Below are 21,666 nucleotides of genomic sequence, written 5' to 3'. Positions count from 1 at the left end.
TTTTTTTTTCTTTTTTTTTTTTTTGCGTGGCGGCGTCTTCCACTGTCGTTGGGTTTGGGCAGGGAGTCGAGGGCGCCCGGAGGTTAACTTCGCGTCGCCCCCATCGAGCTGCATAACACCAGTTAGTCAAAGCCCTTAGCGACCACGCAACATTGCATTTCAAAACATACCAAAAAATATGACGCCTCACCTACATCACGGTCGATGTCAAGCGCAAGCAAAACATCACCACAGAGACAGAAATTGCATTACGATATACACGGACGCCACACGCTTTAACACGGGGTCATACGCGTATGCAATATATACACCCGGACAGACAGCACCGATCACTCAAACAGCCGGGCCATTTTCCAACCCTCCCAAACATAGACACTCTAGAAACTCACGCGATAATATATACCATACAAGAAGCCTCTCTACTTACTAAGCACCAGTCCAATAATATCAACATTTATACCGACTCCAGCAAAGCAATTCGCAACATACAACGCCGACTTCTGGAAACCAACCTACATGACATTCTAATAGAATCCTGTAACGGCATCCCGAACACTACAATCACCCTGCGTTTGGTACCTGGTCATGCTGGGATCGAGGGAAATGAGTTAGTACATCAACGTGGGTTCTTTAACGAGCACCCAAAGCGCGGCATACACGAACGTGTTTGCATTTTGCCCGCATCGGAGCATGCTGTCTGGCAATTATCTAATAAATGTTCACCGCGCACTTCAGCTGAGGCTTAAGACTAGTTGAGATCACTTATAGCCACGTGGCAATCGTGGAAATGAAACTGACTGATGACTGAATCCCTGTCCACTTACCAGAAATTCGCAGACAAGCATCAATTTGGAGATGCCTATACCCCCAAATTTTGCAGCAATAGTATTCATTGGCGTTTGACGCATTAATTCCTTAAACAGCCTTTTTTACGCTCTCCAGGACGAAATTGAGTAGACGCCAATTAACATACCACTGTGGCACACACATGGGACGAACGTCTCGGAAGCGGTGCTAGTCTCAGGATTCATATAATACTGAATGTGTCTCGAGCCCCAACCGGCCGGGATTTCATTTGCGCGATCGTAAATGTGCATCACACGCGCGGCCACCGGCACCGCGGGGAATCGAACCCGAGACGTCGTGCTCGGCTGCAGTAAGCCACAGCCCTCTCCCCACCCCAGCCACCGCAGGCGGGCGCACAAAAGCTGCGAAACGGCCTATATAGGATGAGTGCCAGCCGTGTGAGCGCCACTATATACTAAAGACGCATTTAGACCTTGCGCAGGGGTTATAGGGAAAGGCGTTGCACGCAGAACTGGGGGGACTGAGAATGCAAAATGTCATTATTCCACGCGTGCGTGCACAGAAAGCGGGTCGTCGTCAATCGGCAGGCTGTTCACCCAGCCAGCATCGCCGGACGAAGATGCTGTATACGCTGCTATATATACTACGATTTCGGACTGCGTCGAAGAAAAAGGGGGAGCGGCACGAGGCCATCATACAAACGATGTTTACGCGCACATACGCACGCGTGGCTTTCACATCGCGACGCGGAGCACGTCCGAGGGAACTGAAAACGTGCAAGGAGAAAAGCGCACCGCTCGGCTTTCGAGGCACTGACGACGCGGTTTTGCGCGCGCGCTTCTTTCGAAAGCCGCGATCGCGCGAGCGTCTTGCAATCCGCGCACGGCGTTTCTCTATACTCAGAGCGCGCTCACATGCGCGCTGAAAACGACTTCATCCTTGCCGCTTCGACAGCAAAATGCATTGCGCGGTGTTTGATGCCGTCTCAGTTGTAGAACGACGCCGCTATAGCGCCAGATAGGCTCTACACAGATAGTCAAACGTCGGTGCTTGATTTATCGCTATCCACTTATACGATTGCCTCCTGCAGCTGCGCGCGCCAAGAGGGCCATCGATAACTGGGCCGGTATTTTGTAGCGATGCGGTATGCTTTATTCTATAGACGGTTTCATGCTCGCGATAACAGCAACGAGCGTGCCGCCCCCAAGAAACTTCCGGTCACGTGCCTTATCAGTCTGCTCTGTTTTAACGCATGGTTGCTTCTTTGCCAGTTACATTTAGCAGCTACGTCAAAAAGCAAAACCGGAAGCCGTGCAGGGCCTATGTTTGTAATCAGTGAAAAGGTCTATACTAGTCTTATCCACCGCTCACGGCCGGCTGATCCCGTTGATAACGCGAGCGGACCGTCGCTCCGACCACTGACAAAGCGCGTTAAACGCGAAAAAGCATTACCGGAAAGGCATCGCTACAAAATACCGGCCCTGGGCCGGTATTTTGTAGCGATGCCTTTAATGTCATAATGCCTTTTCGCACTTATCGCGCTTTGTCAGTGGTCAGAAGCGACGGTCCGCTCGCGTTATCAACGTTGATATCGTGAGCGGACCGTCGCTCTGACCACTGGCAAAACGCGATAAGCGCGAAAAGGCATTATGACATTAAAGGCATCGCTACAAAATAGCGGCCCTGGCCACTGACCAAGCGCAAAAAGGTATTAGCATCGGAAAGGCATCGCTACAAAATACCGGCCCTGCACTGTACGAAGCGCGAAACAGACAAATGTTGAAAAATAAACAATAGAAAACCGCGGCAGTCTCGCAACGTTCACAAGATTAAAAAAGTATGACGGTATACATATGCCGACCACCCGGGTAAATCAGCGCAACTAAATTGTATACACAGCAACGCCGGTAATTGGTCCCCGACTTACGAAAAACATGCAAACATAGGGTAATAATTAGTTCCCCCTCCCTTCCTTTTTATTTCCGTTAGATCTCCCGGACGAGAAATGAAGAAATTATACTGTAGAAATTGCACATGAAGCTATATATGTAAGAACCATCGGCGATGTAACGGTAATGTAGAGAAAAGTTACAAAGATGAGTACAGCCCCCAACCCAGCTATCTAGAGCGCCGGAGCGGTGCACTTCGAAGTGAGTTGGCGCCGTCTACCAGAGGCCGCTGGTTCTATAGATGGCTTGCACTGACGTCATTGTAGCCGCCTTGTTGGTGCACCGACACGATGATAAGCTGGGTCCGTAACATCGCGTGAAAGCGTTCAATAAGATCGATTGGACTGAAGTGCTCGTAGTCGCCATGTTGGTGCCCCAAAAAATGTCGCAGTTTCGCCCGAAAGGCGAAGCATCGATTGCGATAGCAAATTAGTAGAGAGCTATTCGGAGTAGGGATAGTGGTTTTATCGGCTGCATAAACTTGGACACATTCGCTTACTAACTGAATTAACAATCGTGGTGTCACCGCGCACAAGCAAACATGAATAGATCACACTGAATGACCGCAGACGACTGTCAAAACGCTGGCAGCAAGCGCAGCCGCCGCAGCGGGCGAAGGCTCGCGCGGTCTATCGCTTCAACGGAAACTGAGCGGCGAATGCACAGCGCATACAAAGGTCAGAGCCGTGTGGAGATAAAGACGGTGCGGGCGACCGCTACCGCCGGGCAAAGTGCAGAGGAGTTGTGCAGAGGAGAAGCTGCCCCCCCCCCTCCCTCCCGTGCTGCCTTCCCGCTTTCTTGCGTTCGCGTGGGAGATTGAGTGGCCAGTTCCCCTTGCGCCCGGTTGCAAGATAAGCATTTGGTGAAGCAGCACAGCTGTCGCCCCACCTCCCTCCCTCCCATACTCCCACGGCCTTTCGCGCGACGGTCGCGCTTGCTTTCCGCCGTGCGTTCGCTCTCCGTGATAGCTCGCGTCTCCCGCGCGCTTTCACTCGCGCATACGGCGCGCGGCGACGATTTTATCGCCCTTGGACTTTATACGGAACCTCACGGCGATGGCGACGCCGACGGCAGAAACCCGGTTGAAGTGTCCATATAATTGCTCAGTTTCGCCCGAAAGGCGAAGCATCAATGGCGATAGCAAATTGGAAGAGAGCTATTCGGAGTAGGGATAGTAGAGTAGTTTTATCGACTGCATAAACTTGGACACATTCGCTTTCTGAGTTGACAAGCGTGGTGTCATCGCGCACAAGCAAACAGATCACACTGAATGACCGCAGACGACTGTCAAAACGATGGCAGCAAGCGCAGCCGCTGCAGCGGACGAAGAATCGTGCGGTCTATCGCTTCAACGGAAACTGAGCGGCGAATGTACAGCGCATACAAAGGTCAGAGCCGTGTGGAGATAAGAGACGGTGCGGGCGACGGCCACCACAGCCAGTGCAAGCGTACTTGTTGGCAGAGTAGAAGCTGCCCCCCCCCCTCCCTCCCGCGCTGCCTCCCCGCTTTTTTTTCTTGCTTTCGCGTGGGAGATTGCGTTGCCAGTTCCCCTTGCGCTCGGTTTGCAAGATACGCATTTGGTGCCGTAGAACAGCGTCGCCCTGCCTCCCTCCCCCCCATACCCCCATGGCCTTTCGAGCGACGGTCGCGTTTGCTTTCCGCCGTGCGTTGGATCTCCGTGATAGCGCGTGTCCCCCGCGCGCTTTCACTCGCGCATACGGCGCGCGGCGACGATTTTATCGCCCTTGGAATCTATACGGTACCTCACGGCGACGGCGACGACGGCAGAAATCCGGTTGAAGTGTCCATATAATTGCTATCGCAATAATAAAACGGTGATAAGGTGGGTGCGTGACGTCACGTGACAGCTATCAATAGAGGCAACTGGTTTTGAGAGAATGGGTTGTCAGATGGGCTGATCTGCACTATTCGTGCTATGACAAACACAAAAGCTCTCCAAGCCGTATAGTACAGCTGTGATCGAAGCAGAGAAGAGACAACACATCAAGAAAGACGTACACGGACATACACGCGCGCGCGTGTGTGTGGTGTGTGTGTGTGTGTGTGTGTGTGTGTGTGTGTGTGTGTGTGTGTGTGTGTGTGTGTGTGCGTGTGTGTGTGCGTGTGTGTGTGCGTGTGTGTGCGTGCGTGTGTGTGTGCGTGCGTGCGTGTGCGTGTGCGTGTGTGCGTGTGTGCGTGCGTGTGTGCGTGCGTGCGTGCGTGCGTGTGCGTGCGGTGGTGCGTGTGCGTGCGTGTGTGCGTGCGTGTGTGAGTGTGCGTGCGTGTGTGTGCGTGCGTGTGTGAGTGCGTGCGTGCGTGCGTGTGTGCGTGCGTGCGTGCGTGCGTGCGCGTGCAATCGTTTCTCCCACCATAGTTAAAAGCTTGCGTTACTACGAACTGGCCAACAGATTCTCAGAAAAACCAAATCAGAAGCTTGGAAAAAGCCGGTGGACAAATCGGTGATAATTTATTACGAAGGGCGCGAAAAATAATCGTAAAGCTAGAAAGGACAGCTACCTTTGAAACGCCACCGACTGCAACGACGTGATGTAGTGACAGCAACCGACAAGAAATAAAGGAAAGGCAAACTCATATGGCAGTGGTAATAAAATTATTGAAGGCACAAAGATCGCGCCATTTACGAGCGATTTGAAATCTGCACAGAATTTTTTTTTTTTTTTTGCTTCCTTTATTCCCCCGCAGTACTCAGAACGTAAAAGAGTTCAGCTATTTTCGAGTGCTCTTCCAGCTATGACGCGTCGTGCCCTCTGAACCTCGGAAAATGGGTTTCTCGCCGCCATGACGTAACGGCCCGCCGCTTTTCTTTCCTTTTCAGCAGAATAATCTCTCGAGCATCCGGGTACTAAGGGAATACGCAGAAAAGTTCGCCTTAGCGCGCAAGGTAAAACCGGCCACAGCTGTCCCGGAGCTAATATAGGGCAAATGAAATCACCCTTTTTTCTCTTTTTTTCTCGCCAGGTTTAACTGAGTCGTCGCAAGAACAGGTCCGCGCGAGAGAAAGAAAACCCTGCGTGACCGCACAAACTCACTCAGCGAGCCGTCGTCATCATCCTGAAAGTGCTCTTCTTCGCAGAGGATTTAAAGCACTCGTACGTCGTTCATTTGACGACATCAAACTCTCCGAGTGGGGCTTCCTAATGCTGAGTACGTGCTATTTGACGACTCGGCCGCAAGTGTTTTGGCTTGGCTAAATGCACTATAGACTGGTTCCTTTGAAAGATCCCTCCCCGGCTTTCCATTTAGTCCCTTCTTCCTTCCGCTAACCGAGCGGGTTTGCCGCAGTCGCCTTTCGAGGACTCTGCACTACTCTCCCTCCGATCGAATGGGAGTATGGGCAGCGAAGGAGCCGATGTGACGCCGGATCAGTCCTCACGCTGCGTAGATACATCAAGGCTTCAGTTCTCCCAGTTGGAGCGCTTGACCGACAAATATAAGCAGCGGGCACGCTGAGGCAACGGCTTCCTCGCACCGCGGTCCAGGTAGAAGCGAAATGTTTCCACCGTCACATATGTGGCAAACCATCTCTGCGAACCCACCCCCACCCGCGCTCTTGTTTTTGTTTACGTTTACCGGGACATAAACGCAGCGTCCGAACATAAACGCATCGCGCCACCAAACTTGTGGCAAGCGCGCACGCGCTCGTTCCCTGCAGAGAAATACCAGCAGGAAAGCCAAATTATAGAGATATGGAGCAGAACTACAGTTCTATAGCCCCAATGCAATTTTAACGCGATAGCGTTAAGGGCCCCGTGTCGCAGAAATTCCGGCGTCGGCAACCGGCGTGCGATGTCGGCGGGTGGCTGAGCAAATCATCCCCCACCATCCCGACCCTCCACGTGGTACAAGGTGTTGGTGAACAAAAATTTAATTTCGCACAGTGAAATCCGTCAGAAAAACCGTAAAGTACGACTTTACCAATCGGCGTCGGATTCGCCATCGGATTGTTTACCAATCGGCGCCGGATTGTGATTTGAATGTACGAGAAAAACCTAATTCTGCTATGACGAAACTCAAACACCAAACCCCTTTTCCAGCATTTCTACCAGACCTACAGCAGCGCGTTCGGGTACTGGCGCTCGCATCCTCGGCAGGTCAAATTGGGACTTCGCCTGCTAATTCGTTTTGGACACGAGCGTGCGTCAGGGCAATAGCAAATAAATAATAAAAAAGGTGCTAGGGCCTTCACATTTTAATATAAGACCAGTTATATTGCCCCGGAAAAACGTCTTTCCAGCAATGCATTTCTGTTTAAAAGTGAAGCCGACTTTAAGGGGATCGGTGTAAGCTTGGTCTTTGTAAGCTGGCTTTCCCACGTTAAGTGTTGCAGTGAATGAAGCCTACTTGTCATATGCAAACGATGCGATGTGAACGGGTCCCGATAACGCTATCACGTTCTACTCTTAAAGGCGAAGCTTAAGCGTCCTCCAATTTTTGCTTTCATTTTTGTTTTTTCTCTCGACCAGTTTGTTTTTGTCCTGTTTTCGCCAAACTATTGGACTGCCTTCCTGGACTAAGCGTCCAGGCTAAAACGAGGAGAATGGACGGGGCCTGGTATCTGGCGCCTGGCGTACAATGTGAAACGGCTGCACCACGAACCAGCACCACTCGCAATGAAATTAGGAGGATGATGGGGGGGACGCGCCGACCCCAATGTTACCATCATGCTGCGATCTCTGCTCTTCCTTCCTCGGGCGTCTTTCCAACGTGAAGTTTCCCACCACCAGAGATAACGGCTCTGCGTTGACCCTGACTGACCACGGTACGCACGTCCTCAGGTTGGCTAACCAGGTTCAGCTTGGTTTTACCCCTTATCCCTCCCTCTCTCTCTACCACAGTACACGCGGACATTGATGCCCCACAGCGCTGGTCTTCCAGCATGCAGCAAATCAATACCAGTATTAATCCAGAGCCAGCCAATATACACCGCGTAGCTCAAAGGCACAGGCGTCACTTCCGGGACGTCAAGCCCATATCAAAGACCGACAATGACAAGTTCTGATTGGAAAAGCGCACACTCGAGCGTGTGTTGCGCTGTCAGAAGGTTAAAAGAGAGAGAGAGTAAAACGCGGGGTAATGCACCCGCTTTTTTCCCTTTCCATTAGCGCCACAGACACGTTTGTCAGAAATTTAATCTATGCCTGTTCTCGACTGCGGGGTATCGTCTCACGGGATGAACAAGTGACACACACACACAGATGCAGGGAGGATGACAAGAGAAGGAGCCCAAGGCAGAGTGAGGAGCAGAAACAAAGCACACGCAGCTAGACGCGAGTCGTAGACAGCAGAGGCGCACCCCTGTCATCCCTTTGTCCTGCCGCCTTGAAAGGCAGTGTAACACAAAGAGGGTATCAACGGCAACACCGGAAGAATAAAGCACTGCAAGCGACGCGCGCGAAGTATATTGAGAAATGGACCGCTTCACAAGAGAGGGGGTGGGGAGTGCGCGGGTGGGAGGACTACACCTCCTCATTCGCGACTTCCTCGATCAAGTGTTGTCGCGGGAAGAGCAGCACGAAAAACTGGTTGAAAGTTTTCGGATTCTGCGATCTCCCGCCGCATTCAGGCGCTCTGAATCACACGCGGTGTTTTATGAAAACATGGTAATTAGAAGAAGCAGGGTAATTAATCTTTCCTTCGCAGAGCCGCAGGCTCATCGATGCACAAGGACAAAATTCTATGGTACAGACTATACCGCTTAGCGACGCGTGGAGACGTTCGGCATAAAGCTGCGTTTATTTAGCCAATGCGCCAGTCCTGCGTGATAACAATGCCGCCTTTCGGGTTATACGCCGGCTCGGAAACGAAATGGTCTTACACTGCGTTTACGTAAACTCGACACGAGCGGTCGAGTCAGAAGTGGACTTGAACCAACCCGACCGAGTTGACATGCATTTTGCCAAGCGCGTTGGGCGAGTCAACCCACCCCAATAGCAGGCGTGTTCACCGAGCTCACCTCGACGCTCGCTGGGCCCGACCCGCTAGCCGTTTGCATGAACCCGATGACCGGATTTCGTCCCGACAAGCGAACTCGACCCGACTTTATCGTGTTCACATAAGCGTCGAGTAGGATGCACGGGCGCCGCAAATTGCGCCATCCTAAAGCTGGAGGAGTAAGTGTATGCTGCCGCCATCCGGATAATTTCGCACCCGCCGTGGTAGCTTAAACTTAGTGACGTTGCACTGCTGAGCTCGAGATCGCGATTTCGATTGTGGCCGCGGTTGATGCATTTCGATGGGGGCAAAATGCAAAAACATCTCGTGTATTTATAGATGTAGAACCCCACGTGGTCAAACTTAATCCGCCCCACTACGGCGTGCCTCATAATCGGATCACGGTTTTGGCACGTAAAACCGCAGATTTCTTTGGGATAATTTCGCCGTAACTCTTCAATAGGGTGCGGGATAGCTCGAAGCACGTGAACTCCTAAAGCGAAAGGAAGTAAGAAAGCGCCAGAGAATGGAGGAGCCGAGAGGCGAGTTGGCAGCGACGGCTTTCTCCTTCGCCCGCGAGCGATGCGAAGAGAGAGAGCGCACAGGGAGCTCAAACACCGCCTCTTTTCAAAGGCTGCCAGCGACAAAGAGAGCAACGTCGGTTCGAGGCAAGGCAGCGGCGACAGGAGCAATGACCCCGCGACGAGACCACCAAAGGACGGCGCCTAGGAGCGGGCCGGCAGGGGAAAATAAAGGGAGAGGAGGGCGACGGTCAGAACTCTTTAGTGCAGAAGCGCGCTCAGCCCCGGCCTTGCACTGCAGACGCACACTTACAACATGCCGCCCGTACGACACGCAGTTAGCCGCCGCCGCCGGTCGGGCCGCGATTAATTAGAGAGTTTTAGATTAGGGGGACGCAAGCGTAGGGGCCCGCTAGTGCTTGGGGCCGCGGCCCCAAGCACTAGCGGGCCCCTACGCTTGCGTCCCCCTAATCTAAAACTCTATTGACGCACGCGAATTATAAGCACGTGTCCAAACCTTATGGTGGCGGTGCGCCGAAGTTCGCCTCATTATACGCACTCTGTCGAAGGTGCATACGGGCATGCGGTGGACCCTGGTCGGCGCAGTACGTGGCACCACTGAGAATGCGAGTGCAGGGACGGCCTCGAGAACGATGTTGCTGATCTCACCCTTTCAATAATAATAATAAACAAATATATAAAAGCTAGTGAGTAAACGCTCGCGTTGTCGCCCCTATCTTGTGTGCCTGTTCCGCTCACGCTTTTTTTTTTTTTTTCATTATGACGTTTTACAAACTGGACCAGTTGACGATCCTTCTGATAACGTCCTTCATTCGCTTGAATGTCAAGCACGATATATAAAAACCTAGTCGCCAGTGTGTGGCCACTCGGTTGCTGTCTCTGCATGGCACATCGCCACAGCCAGGGATTAACCAAGGAATAATGTTAATAGAAATAATACCTTTATTTTATTTTTAAAGATATAAAGTACTTATGCAATGCCCGCAGGAGAAATAAAACGCCACAGAAAGACGTGAAAGGCAAGCCGCGTTAAAGGCACGGCAATCTCCAGGCACCAGCGGCGCAAGTCCTGAAGGCGTCGGCGGTCACGAAAAAGAATACGTTCGACTGTTTTCGACCAATCACAGAAACGGCACAGACGTAGATAAATAAGCCCTGCGCAATTAAAAAAGTATAGTCTGGGGAACTCTGCAACGAAGGGATGCGAGCGCGACCTCAATGCTGCAGGTTGAACAGGGACTTGACTGCCAGTCAGGACGGAGGTATACTACATGAAATCAGAATCTGTACGAACGCCGCTCTTCACGTTTCCCCCAAGGAAGTGCACCTACGAAAGTTCATGAGAACTCAAACCACTGGGACAAGTTAACGCCGATGATACTAGGGGGTTCAATCAGTTTAAGTACTACCAGGGCCCGTAATAATGAGCGCCCTTGAATAGGCATGCGCCAAGTTTACAAGCAGCCAACAGAATGGCAAAAAAGGAAAGGGGAAAACAGAGCGAAAGGACAGGGAGACTGGCTATATACTTCGAACGTTTCAACAGGTGACTGTACATTATCAACGCGAAAAAGTGGGTGCTTTCGGGACATTTTTTTCTCTCCCGCCCGTGATCAACCTTGGCACTAAGTCACTTCACACCGTCAAACATGACCGCGCTCACCATCGCCGCACCTTGCCTTATCTGTCACCGCAAATGAACGACGCGCCCACCGAATCGAACAAGGCGGCGCAAGAGCAATCTCCTTGTCCACAGCGAGGACCAGTGAACGGGTATACGCTGAACGGAAGTTTAAAACACTTTTCTACAGTGACTATATATAGTACTTTCAGGGGTCGGCATTGCGTATCTCGCAAAGCTCCGTTGAACATGATGTGGCACCGCAGTACACACAAGCCAACCGTTCATTCGGGGCGCCCCCCGGATAGACACCGGCGAGCCCCGTCTCAATCAATGCGAGAGGTGGCATTTCTAGCGCATCGCATCGCCTTCGTGTAAACGGAGGCGACACGCAAGGAAGGAGGGCGAATCGTCTTAATGGGCCAGGGGAGAATATATCGCGACGAGTAAAGCCCGTCGTTTTATATGAAGCGACATTGCACTGCGTTTTTCGGAGCTGCGATATCCGCACATGCGAACTTCGCATTCCCGTTTTACATGCACCGATCGCGGCGACTACGTTTTTCGGATTTGCGAGCACCTAGAAGAAAACCGAATTATTGTTCGCGTAGGCTTATTCAGTCCGCTTCGGTGAAACAAGTGAAACGTACGAACTGTTCCCGCGAACATTTTTTTTTTTTTTTATTTTATGTTGTGACTCGTTGCTCCACCTAAAAGAGAAAAAAAAAAGAAGAAGAAGAAGAACCAACCCCGGTTGTTATCCAAGAATGCGGTTAGCATGCTTCGGGAGGGGGTTATTTGATGCACTACGTTGCAATATGCGTTATGGGTGGCGCTTCTCTTACCACTGTGACTTAACCGTACGCGAGGGCCAACCGGTACATTCCGGTCGGCTCATTCACGTAAACGCGGCTGCCGTCGCATAGTACTACCGTGATGCGCTAAGATGTGCGATACGCCACGGTCCCATTCACGTAAACGCGGTTGTTCAAAAGCCTGTTGAAGCGGCGGCGAATCGACGCGAAATTGCAGCCATGCGAACGGGACCGACGGGCTTTCTCGCTCACGAGGGCGAAACAATGTGCACAGCAGCCGCGCGCGTTGCCGTCCACTCGGCTGAGCCGACAGCCGGCGCGCGCGGAGGAAGCGAGCCTGCCCCCCCCACCCCCTAGCCGCTCCGGCAAAAGAAAGCGAACCGGTCGGCATTGTTCGCCTTTGCGGGAACGAACGGAAGCACAGCGCGCGCCGCAGCCGCAGAGGAGGCACCGAAGAACGTCGTCGACGCTCGCCCGTTCTATTTCTTCCGCTTGCCATTTATACTTGTCCTTCGGAGGACGGTCCCTCGATGGAAGAGAAGCGCACCTCCCAAGGGTTCGAACGGCACCACCAACTTCCCTTCGTCCGCAGACGATAGCGGTAGATGGACGGGCGCTGCCGGACTCTGCGTAATCGCTCGGACAGTGGCAAAACAGCAGGAGAGAAAAAAAAAATCGCCCGGTTAAACTTGCAATGATTTTGCGCTCAAAGCATCTCCACCGCAGAGATGGCGACGTAACGCGGTCTGCACTAAGACCACTTCTGACGTCCGGTACTCGCCAGGGTCCGCCTGAAAAGAACATTAACTTTCACACTGAAAGATAGCCGGAGCGCAGCTTGCGGCGGCAAAAGCGAGCTTCTCGTAGAGGGCCACACGGAAAGTACTAAACGCACTTTCGCCGAAGGCGAAGCGACGACCACAAACTGCGATCTGATGGGGTGTGCCTCTCAATGGCGCAGTCCTTTATCTCTCTCTCGCTCTCTTTAACATGGCCCGACTCCGCATTACACAAGTTTGTTCAGTACGCAAGGCGCCGGACGCTGGTTTCGCAGTTCAAAAAACGTCGCTTCGTAGATGTCATTAGACTTTTGTGTTTTCTACTTAAGTGATTTGCACTGCATCACGAAATGTTTCTGGATATAAAAATGGCGTCATGACATACGATCACGCAAGCCAGTAGCAAGGAATAGCGGCATGAACGTTTTGGCGCAAGAAGTAACAGTTGTCTTTGCACACACCGTTCTGCATGGGCATATGATTGACAAGAACTCGGCTGTTTCTCCCGTTTTCGACGAACAGAGGTGTTGCGATAAAACGTGACCGACGAAACGGCTTCCGTGAAACGGGTACGCGTTAGATCGGGGGAGGGGTCCTTTAGTGAGACGACTGAGAGTTGCGCAAGTTAGTAAAGATGCAAGGCACGGAAAGGCAGGCGCGCAAACACGAACACAAGTAGCACAAAACGAGCAACACAAACGCCAACTATCACTGAAAGGTCGCACAGTGGCTGGAAAAGGAAGAAGAAGCAAAACTCATCTCGTTCGTTAAGTTGCTCACAAAAACCTTCAACCAGGTGGCAACTGCTGCTTTGAATTAGCTGTGAACCGAAGCGTGCGAATAACAGTGGTTGGCAGTGTACCTCGAACAGACCTAAAAAAAAAAAAAAATACCCATGGGAAAAGATGGTAGGTCACTCGTCAAGCCGGAAATAAGCAGGCGCTTTCGCAGTAAGTGTGGTGCGTGTTTGCGTGTCCGTGCGTTTGTGTGCGTGTAGCGCGTCCGTCCATATTGAAGTTCATGTCTGAGAGAAGAAGCCCGTGCTTTCAATAAGATGAACCAAGTAGGTTTCACCAGGATCTAATTTGTCGTAGCGCAAGCACAAATGGCACAGACATAGAAGGCACACGGGACAACACACAGCACTGTGCATTGTCTCATGTGCATTCTATGTCCGTGTCATTGTGCCTGCGCTGCAACAAATTAGAGGACGACCCACCAACAAGCCCATATAGCCACCTTCACCAGGATGTTACGAATAAGCAGCGGAGACAACCAACGAGTTGTCTCATCTGGCTGGACAGACGGAACGCCCGTCTGACCGCGGCTTGCCAGTAGCACTGGCAAGTCTTCAACCCGGAAGGAAACGTTGCCGAGCCACCAGTTAGCGAGAAAAAAAAAATGTGCAGATCAAACGCAACGGCTGGATACCATGTGAAGCGAAGCTTTCGTGAAGCGGTTTTAATTAAATGTTATAAAACTGCACGCGCATCTTCTGAACCGCAATTTGGCAGCATAACGATTACGCGTGCCTGCCCTGCAAAAAGCGGGGACTCCTCCTCCTCCTCCTCCCAACTCACGCGACCGAGGATTACACTGTCTCCGGGATCGGCCCACTCTGCATTCCAGTACCGGCCCATTTTATTCGACGAGAAACCGACCGAGCAGACGCACCGCAACCCGAGGAAGAAAGCAAGGAAACTTTAATGAAGGAATGGTGCGCTTGAAGGCGTGTATTTATTGGGATTAGGATATTTCGGCACAGACTGTTGCTTCATCGCATAATTATGTGGAGAACAGAGCTGTAGCGGTAGCACGTATGGCCACGCTATATAGGCTCGGGGCGTGCGAACATTCGAAATTGTCGAATAACCAATCGAACAGTGTCTCATTCGATTCGGCCTTCGAATCGAATAGTCACTATTCGTAAATGCGAATATTTTTCGAACACTTCTCGAATATTTCAAAACATAAACTGCGCCCAAATAAACATATAAATTGGAGAAAAAGTACGGTAAGTTTTCCACCTCCGCGAGTATAGTATAGACATAAAACATGAGAACTTGCGAAGTGGAGCAGGTTACGCTACTTAGGTAGCCATACTTTACAGGCTGTACAGCGATCACTCTTGACTCTGAAGAGCCCTGTACATGCGAATAAACTACTTGTTCCTTCTAATGCTCAATTTGCGCTTTAGATAAACAACGCTTCACAATGCACTATGCAATGACAGAAACTTGCCAATTTTAAGAGTACTGGGATGTGAACATCGTTTTATATTAATCGTAATAACGGCTGTTCATTATTCGAAAACTATTCGATATTCGATTCGCTTCTGGCCCTACTCGATTCGGTCTCAAAAATCACTATTCGCACACCCTAGTATAAGCCGCTTCGTTATATGAGCGCTGTCCTGTGTGAGCTGTACAGCAAGACAGCAGCAGCAGCAAAAGCCACGGTCCGCAAAAATCCGGGAGGTTTCGCGAAGATAGCGTCCCTTTAAACGCGCGAACGCTACGATGTCGCTGCTCATGCCCGAAACTTTCTTCCACCGAGTGATTACGAAAGACGTCAGTCTGACAGAGCACGACTTCTATTCTACAGGATTCTATACAACGTTCCCCACAACTCTTCTCTGCTAACCTCCGTGGCGCGCATAAACAAACGAGCAACGAGCGTGACTCGCTTTATGTGCCGTCTACTGCGGCCAAAAGCAGCCTCTGCTTGCACACGGGCACACGACCGCCGTGTTGCTGTCGCGAGACCGAATAGATGGGCGCTGTCGATTCAGCAGAACAGCATGCGTCGAGGAAAGAGGGACACACGCGCCCGCGCACTCCGTGCGCACACGCACACAGTCTCTCGTCGAATGCGTTATTTGTTTTCGTTTTACCCTTCAACTGATCCGAGCTCCGGAGCCCAGCACGAGCGCCGCGACACTGAGCAAACGCCGGTGCAAAGCGATCCGCGTAATTAATATTTGGACAGGACAAACGGCGACGTCGCCTACGCTGGCTGGCGACCCGGATAGCGCAGGCTCCGGTTCGTTCCGCGGCAATACACAGAAAAGCTGCGCGCCACATATATACAGCTGCGCTCCGACGGCTGCAGCAAAGGCGGCGACCCCGGTGATCGAGGCCAGAGAGCACGCGCGGGGCACGCACGCTGCGGAAAAATGAAGCACGTGGCCAAACCACGTACGAGTTGAACGGAAAAAAAAAAGGGGGGGGAAGGGGACGGTGGGGAAAAGGCGTGGTGTGTGTGTGTGTGTGTGTGGGGGGGGGGGGGGGGGGGGGGCGAAGTGCCTACTTTCATGAGTGAACGAAGTGCCTACTTTCATGACAAGTTTTTCACTACACAAGTGAAAGAAATTTAAAAAAAAACTACTCACTGGGTTTTTACGCGCCAAAGCTGTGCTTGCGATATGAACATACGCCGGCGCATTCGCAAGCGTATTCGAGACTCCACTGACCCACATTAACTCGCACTCGTCCCGGAGCCGTGAGTTATGAGTTCCGGCGTGTGTGTGTAAGCAGCCGCGTGGGTGAACAAGAATGTCGATGGAAGCGTGTGCCACGATAGCGGGCATAACAAACTTCTATAGGCCGCGGTCCACTCGCTCGTGCGCGACCTCCGCACCTATTCCTCACACTTCTTAATGGTGGTGCGGTGAGTGAGCGTTGGAGGGTGCGATTGTGGACGCGACTGTGAACATGAATGTATGCCTTGGTAATATAACAGTGAGAGGACCGCCAAACTTGCCGAAATGTGGCTATAAAACGCCGCAGGGAAAGACCCCAGGTCAATTTAAATCCGCCCCATCGGAATAGGGCTGCCACGGCCGGGAACCAAATCCGCGACTTCATTTTCAGCGGTGGGACGCCATGTCCACTGAGCTATCATGGCCGGTAATTAAACGCTGTTAGGAGGTCGCATAATTATGCGCTTAACAAGCACGATGTCTACAGGAAGTCTGTTACGTGGTGGAAAACCCTGTAATCGAATCATTCCGGCAGGCGAACGTGCGTCCGAAAATTCCTGAAATGAAATGTCACCAGCTAACAATGCTTCCGCGCGTTTTATCCAATCATTACATAATCATGTAAGCTCAAGTCTGACGTTGTTAGCTCGTCCACAATGCTCTTTTTGGATGTTTCTCAAGCGCACCACAATCCTATACACAAACAGAGAAAAACTTCATCTCAAGGACCACAATAACGTGTTTGTTCAAGCGAAAATTCATTGGAGTGAAGTGTATACATACTGGAGTTTGCTGCTTAGGCGAGATGTCATAGAACTTGCTGTTTTTTTTTGCTCGATTAAGTGGTTGACTAAAAACTTGATCAGTTAGTTTTTAATGATTAAGTCGAATACTGACTACATGTGCACTGTCAGTTAACCACCCGTGGTTATTTAACGTGCACCATAAGCACAGTACACAAGTGTTTTTGCACGCAGCCCCCGCCGGAATGCGACCGCCGCGACCAAATGGGAATTGAACCTGCGGCTTGGTGTTCAGCAGCACAAAGCCACGGCCACTCACCCACCGCGGCGGGTCACAGTCGCTTCCATTACAGCGAATGTGGGCATACAGTTCGAGCAACCTGCATAGCCGACGGAAAGCGAGTTCTCGAAGCTGCAGTCTACCTCTAACGATAATTAGGGGCCTGAAGAATGACATCGTCATAACTGATTTTCGCTTGATTTTACTGATCCTCCGTATATATATATATAAAAAAAAAAAGCTCATGCAGGCACCTGTTCCGGATACTACGATTTCATCGATGTACATCGACGTACCAGTGACAAACGTCGCTATTTCACGTAGAATTCTGAACACAGCTAATGCAAAAGAACGCGTCGATGTGGGCGACATTTATCGACGATGTAGTGGTTGCCGAGATCGCGAGTGCTAAGGTGAAATATTGCGTGCACGTTCAGAGCCTAAATGTTTAAGTATGTCGCTCTTCAACCTTGGAAAGTAAAACTCTAAACCAACTTTCAAGGAACTTTTCAAGTTCATTCAATTCGAACGTAAGTTCTCTCGGACTTGCTCTCGGAGCGGTAAAGTCGTTCAACCGATAAGTTCGTTCAAGCGATATTAGAGCAAGTGGAGTTTCAGCGGCGTTTGCTTCAAATCGCTCGTATCTGCAGCACAAGGTCAGTCGAAGCCCGGCTCGCGCGCCTGGATTCACGGCGTGGGACGACTGTACGCTGCCGGTACGCAAGCCGCTACTACATGCCTTTATGGCCGGAGTCCGTGCTACATTCGCGCCGTGACTCACGCCTTGAGCTGCTCGCGCCACTTGCACCGCCGATGCCCCTTGTGCGCACTACCCGCCTCCCTGATGGCAAAAGGACACGACTAGACGCTGGGAAAATCTTTACAGCGCGTGTAATCTTGAATAAGTGCGCGAACAGTACGAAAAAATAAAAGTACCAGAACGGGTATAAGGCATGCATAAAACACGTGCCTTATACCCCTGTCCTCGTCTTTACTTTTTTTATTTTTTCGCGCTGTTCACGCATTGATTACAGCATTGGACCAACTAGCCCAGGCTAAGGTCTCGATTGTGTAATCTCATATTACACCCTACATCTGGGGTAGCATGAGCTCATCTGACTGGGCTAAACCCTCCACCTTTTTATCAAGGCCAACATCTTTCCCTTCTGCACAAACGGAGCGCTTTAGGTTGACCCATTAAGGCGCTTTACCACATTCATTTCACTTACCCATTAGCCATCCATTTCGCCGTGGATGTGCTAACTGCTATAAAAGCTCTTAGAAGTACAAAGCATCACAACCAAATGCAATGACGCGGCTTTCTCTCTCTCCCTTTGTCCTTCTTTCCTTTTTATATTTCACTAAATATTCCGAAATACTGGAGTTTTTCATAAATTGAAGAAAGCACTCGTAAGTTGAGCACCCTGTACACGTCAGCGCCTATCCGAAAATTGGCGGCCGGAAACGACGTCACAACGTAGAGTGCACACCAGCTACGCAGTCGATCGCCTCTCCCTACGCTGGGCACACCGTGACGCAACGGGCACGACCAACGGCTAGACGGGTGTCACAGCCGAGTTTGCCGGCGTAAAAGCCACCGGCAATTAGTAGCCACGTCCGCCACAAGGCGTTTTCGCCCCCTCAGCCTCGTCCTCTCTTTTCCTCCGCCCGAACTTCGTGCGGAAGGTCACCGACGACGGCGTTGCGGCGAAAGTGGCCCGACACCAAGACCGCGGGGAAAAAGAAAACTGGTCGAGACAGAGAAAAGAATGCGCTTCTTCTGCTAGTCTTGACTCTTTTCCTTATGCCGCGAGTGTCGCTGACAGGAGAGAGACAGCGGGAACAGCGGCCAAGAAATAAACGGTCACCCACGAAGAGAATGGCGGCGGCGGGGCAACAAGAGACAGGCGACGGTGGCCGACATTCATCCCTGCGCGCCGGCAGGTCAGCCAGAGCTCGGTCCAAATCTGGAACCCTCGTCACGAACAAGCTCAATTTATCAAGGGCTGCTTTCCCATTCGCTCGAAAAGACCTTTCTCCGCGGCTGAAGCTTTCGCGATAGGGCTGGCGTCGGCAGTGAATGCTGAGGGAAGAGAAACGTGCCAGTGTGGCATGTTCATCCTCGCTCATCTTAGTTTCGCATGCCATGAACGGGTGAGTGCTTCCGCCTAGAACTGCGCACAGCACGGCACAAAAGCACGCGAAGGCGCCTGCTCCTTTTCCTCCTGAAATGGCAACAGTATTGGTTAGTTTGCTCCCTCTGCATCAGTGCATTCGAGCAGAGTTCTAATAAACAATCAGCTAGGGTGCCTGACGTGCAAAGTACCTCCTGTCGCATTTAAAACAACCTACTGGATCTGTACAGGCCAATGAAGATCCCCACACAGAACCGGTGATTAGAAGTGCCACTGAAATTTCTACTTGCGCATCATGCACACAGTGTGCATCAGCCCTGCTACCTCTAGTGGGTTAATGTTAAAAAAAGTGTAAAAGTAGGAAGCATACACCCACTGTGTGCTCTGCAGTCATTGGTCGAAATGAACTACGGTAAATACTGTGACTTATACTTAATGCTGTGATAAAAACATTGATTATTAACTACAGCGCCACGGAAATACAAATGACAAGAACGAAGTGAACACACTGTCGTTTTGTCTTTCTGGTGTGCTGTAGTCAATAATGAATCCATGCCAACTCACCCGGCTTTCATTTCTGATAAAAACATTATGCATTTTACTTATGTAACATAAGATTTCACAAAGGGTGGCCCAGGCATATGTATATAAAACCAATTCAGAGCCTAAAACACTAATGTTAACTAGTTGCTCCATAATGCTATCTCCAGTGCAAAGACAGGACAAATAAACAATACTGAGCAAGACAGTGTTTTCAATCAGTACTTTGGTGCGGACATTCCCAACAGACAAGTTCTCTTTCTTCTGTCCTATCTTTGCACTGTAATGAACTTGAAATAGCATGTCTAATCAACTAGCACAACAGTATACAATCATCTGAAGTGTGAAATCTTAATTCTACAGATCATCAGATCTGTGAACACACTCTCTTTAAGTCTTATAAAGTCCCACTCTCTTTTTTTGTATATGCCACCTTGCTGAGGCCCCAGTGCAGTACCTAATATGTGCTTCTAAAGCACTTTACAGACAATACAGCATTGTTTATGCAACCAGATTTGCTCAGCAGTACTAGTTTTTCTGAGCCGTTCAATCATTTACAGCCAGTTTCCTCAACAGGGGGTCCCCTGATTGCTGTACAGATACCACAGGTGTCGTACAATACATAGGCGTACAACAATACATAGGCTGCCAACAAAACCCACGTCTCATGCATCAAGAACTGAAATTCATTACAAAGCAGACTACACACTAGTAAATATATTTTGGATACTCTTTAAGAGAACGAGTAGTATTGTGATTTCTTCCACATAGCCAACATGACCTTTAAAGTGTGTTAATGTACCATGCAGTATGCAGTTTAAAACAGTGGGTACTTAAACATATGGCATTTTTCATCTTGTGAATGGAAATAATCATGCTGTAAGAAAATGTTCGGGTGAATCACCATTGCCAGTAGTTTTCTTCATACATGGATTAGGGACACATAAAATGGCAGCAGTCAGAGAGACCAATATCTCCTAGCCACCCCTTACAACTGGTGGCCCCCAGAACGTGTCATAGCTATATCCAATTTAACATGGACAGAGCTATGGCAGAAAGCAGAATTTGAAGCATTTTGCAGAACGCGCCCATCATTGCCTGCAACACGTACTCGATACGTTTGGTCACGAAATCATAATGACTCGCAATAAAAGGGACGTTTTGCAAGACTTTGGCCGCCTTCTAAGGTTATTTCATGGACGCGTTCGAGTTCGACTCCACATGGTTATGCCAGTTCAAACGCAGCTCTGCAACAAAATTATGAGAAAAAAACGTGCTTTCACAAGAGATAGCGTCCAGAAACGTGGCCTTTCTCCATGCGTCACGTGTGTTCATTTCAGCCAAACGCGCAAGCTAACAAATCGCGTATCACCTACATCCGAATGTGAAAACGCACAGCTGGTCTTTTCCACGGGCGCTGGCAGCTTACGGCTGGGACAAACTATCGATTGCGGAATGAAGCGTTTATCCGCAGGAAATGAGATAATGTGGCCGTCTGAGCGCACCGGCGATGCGGCAATAGCGTCACTGTGGGGCGACCGGTGGGAAGCAGGCATCGCCGACTGCGGCAAGGCCGGTGGTGGGCCGGGCTCCTGACTGTGGGCTGCCCCACTCTGCAGTGAGTGCAGCGGTACTGCAACAGCGGCTACTAAGATTTCAGTCCCACTAAATCGGCAAGAATCATGACGCCTCTCAAGAGTCGTTAAGCAGCGCGGTCGCGATGTTGCGCGCGTGCGTGCGACCTAACACACGGGCTTGTAAGGCAGCTATTTTCTGACGCTTCTCCGGACCAGACGCGACCCAGAGGAAAGCCGCGGTTGCGGGCTCGCAGAGGAAACGGGACGGCGTTGCCAGAGTGCTCGATTCGTGAAAGTGCACGGGCATCGGCAGCAGCAGCAGCAACGAAACGGCACGAAGCACTGCAGCCTTGACCGTGGCCCGGCCTGTGAAACGGCCGGGCGACTGGCAAGGGCGCCGACCGAGCATCGGAGCCCCCCAGGAGGAGAGCGCATCGGGAGCGCC

General features: G+C 50.9%; 1 protein-coding gene across 22 annotated transcripts in view; it reads right to left on the bottom strand.

Moving 5' to 3' along the window:
- Nucleotides 1-21,666, bottom strand: part of LOC119436648 (calcium/calmodulin-dependent protein kinase type II delta chain) — a 241,175-nt gene that overhangs the window by 219,218 nt on the left and 291 nt on the right. The gene's annotated exons all lie outside the window — the stretch shown is intronic.

The sequence above is a fragment of the Dermacentor silvarum genome, chromosome 1 (assembly GCF_013339745.2).
Source record: "Dermacentor silvarum isolate Dsil-2018 chromosome 1, BIME_Dsil_1.4, whole genome shotgun sequence".
NCBI lineage: Eukaryota > Metazoa > Arthropoda > Arachnida > Ixodida > Ixodidae > Dermacentor > Dermacentor silvarum.
Note: the sequence above shows the minus strand (reverse complement) of the source record. Positions and strands in the feature narration are given on the sequence as shown.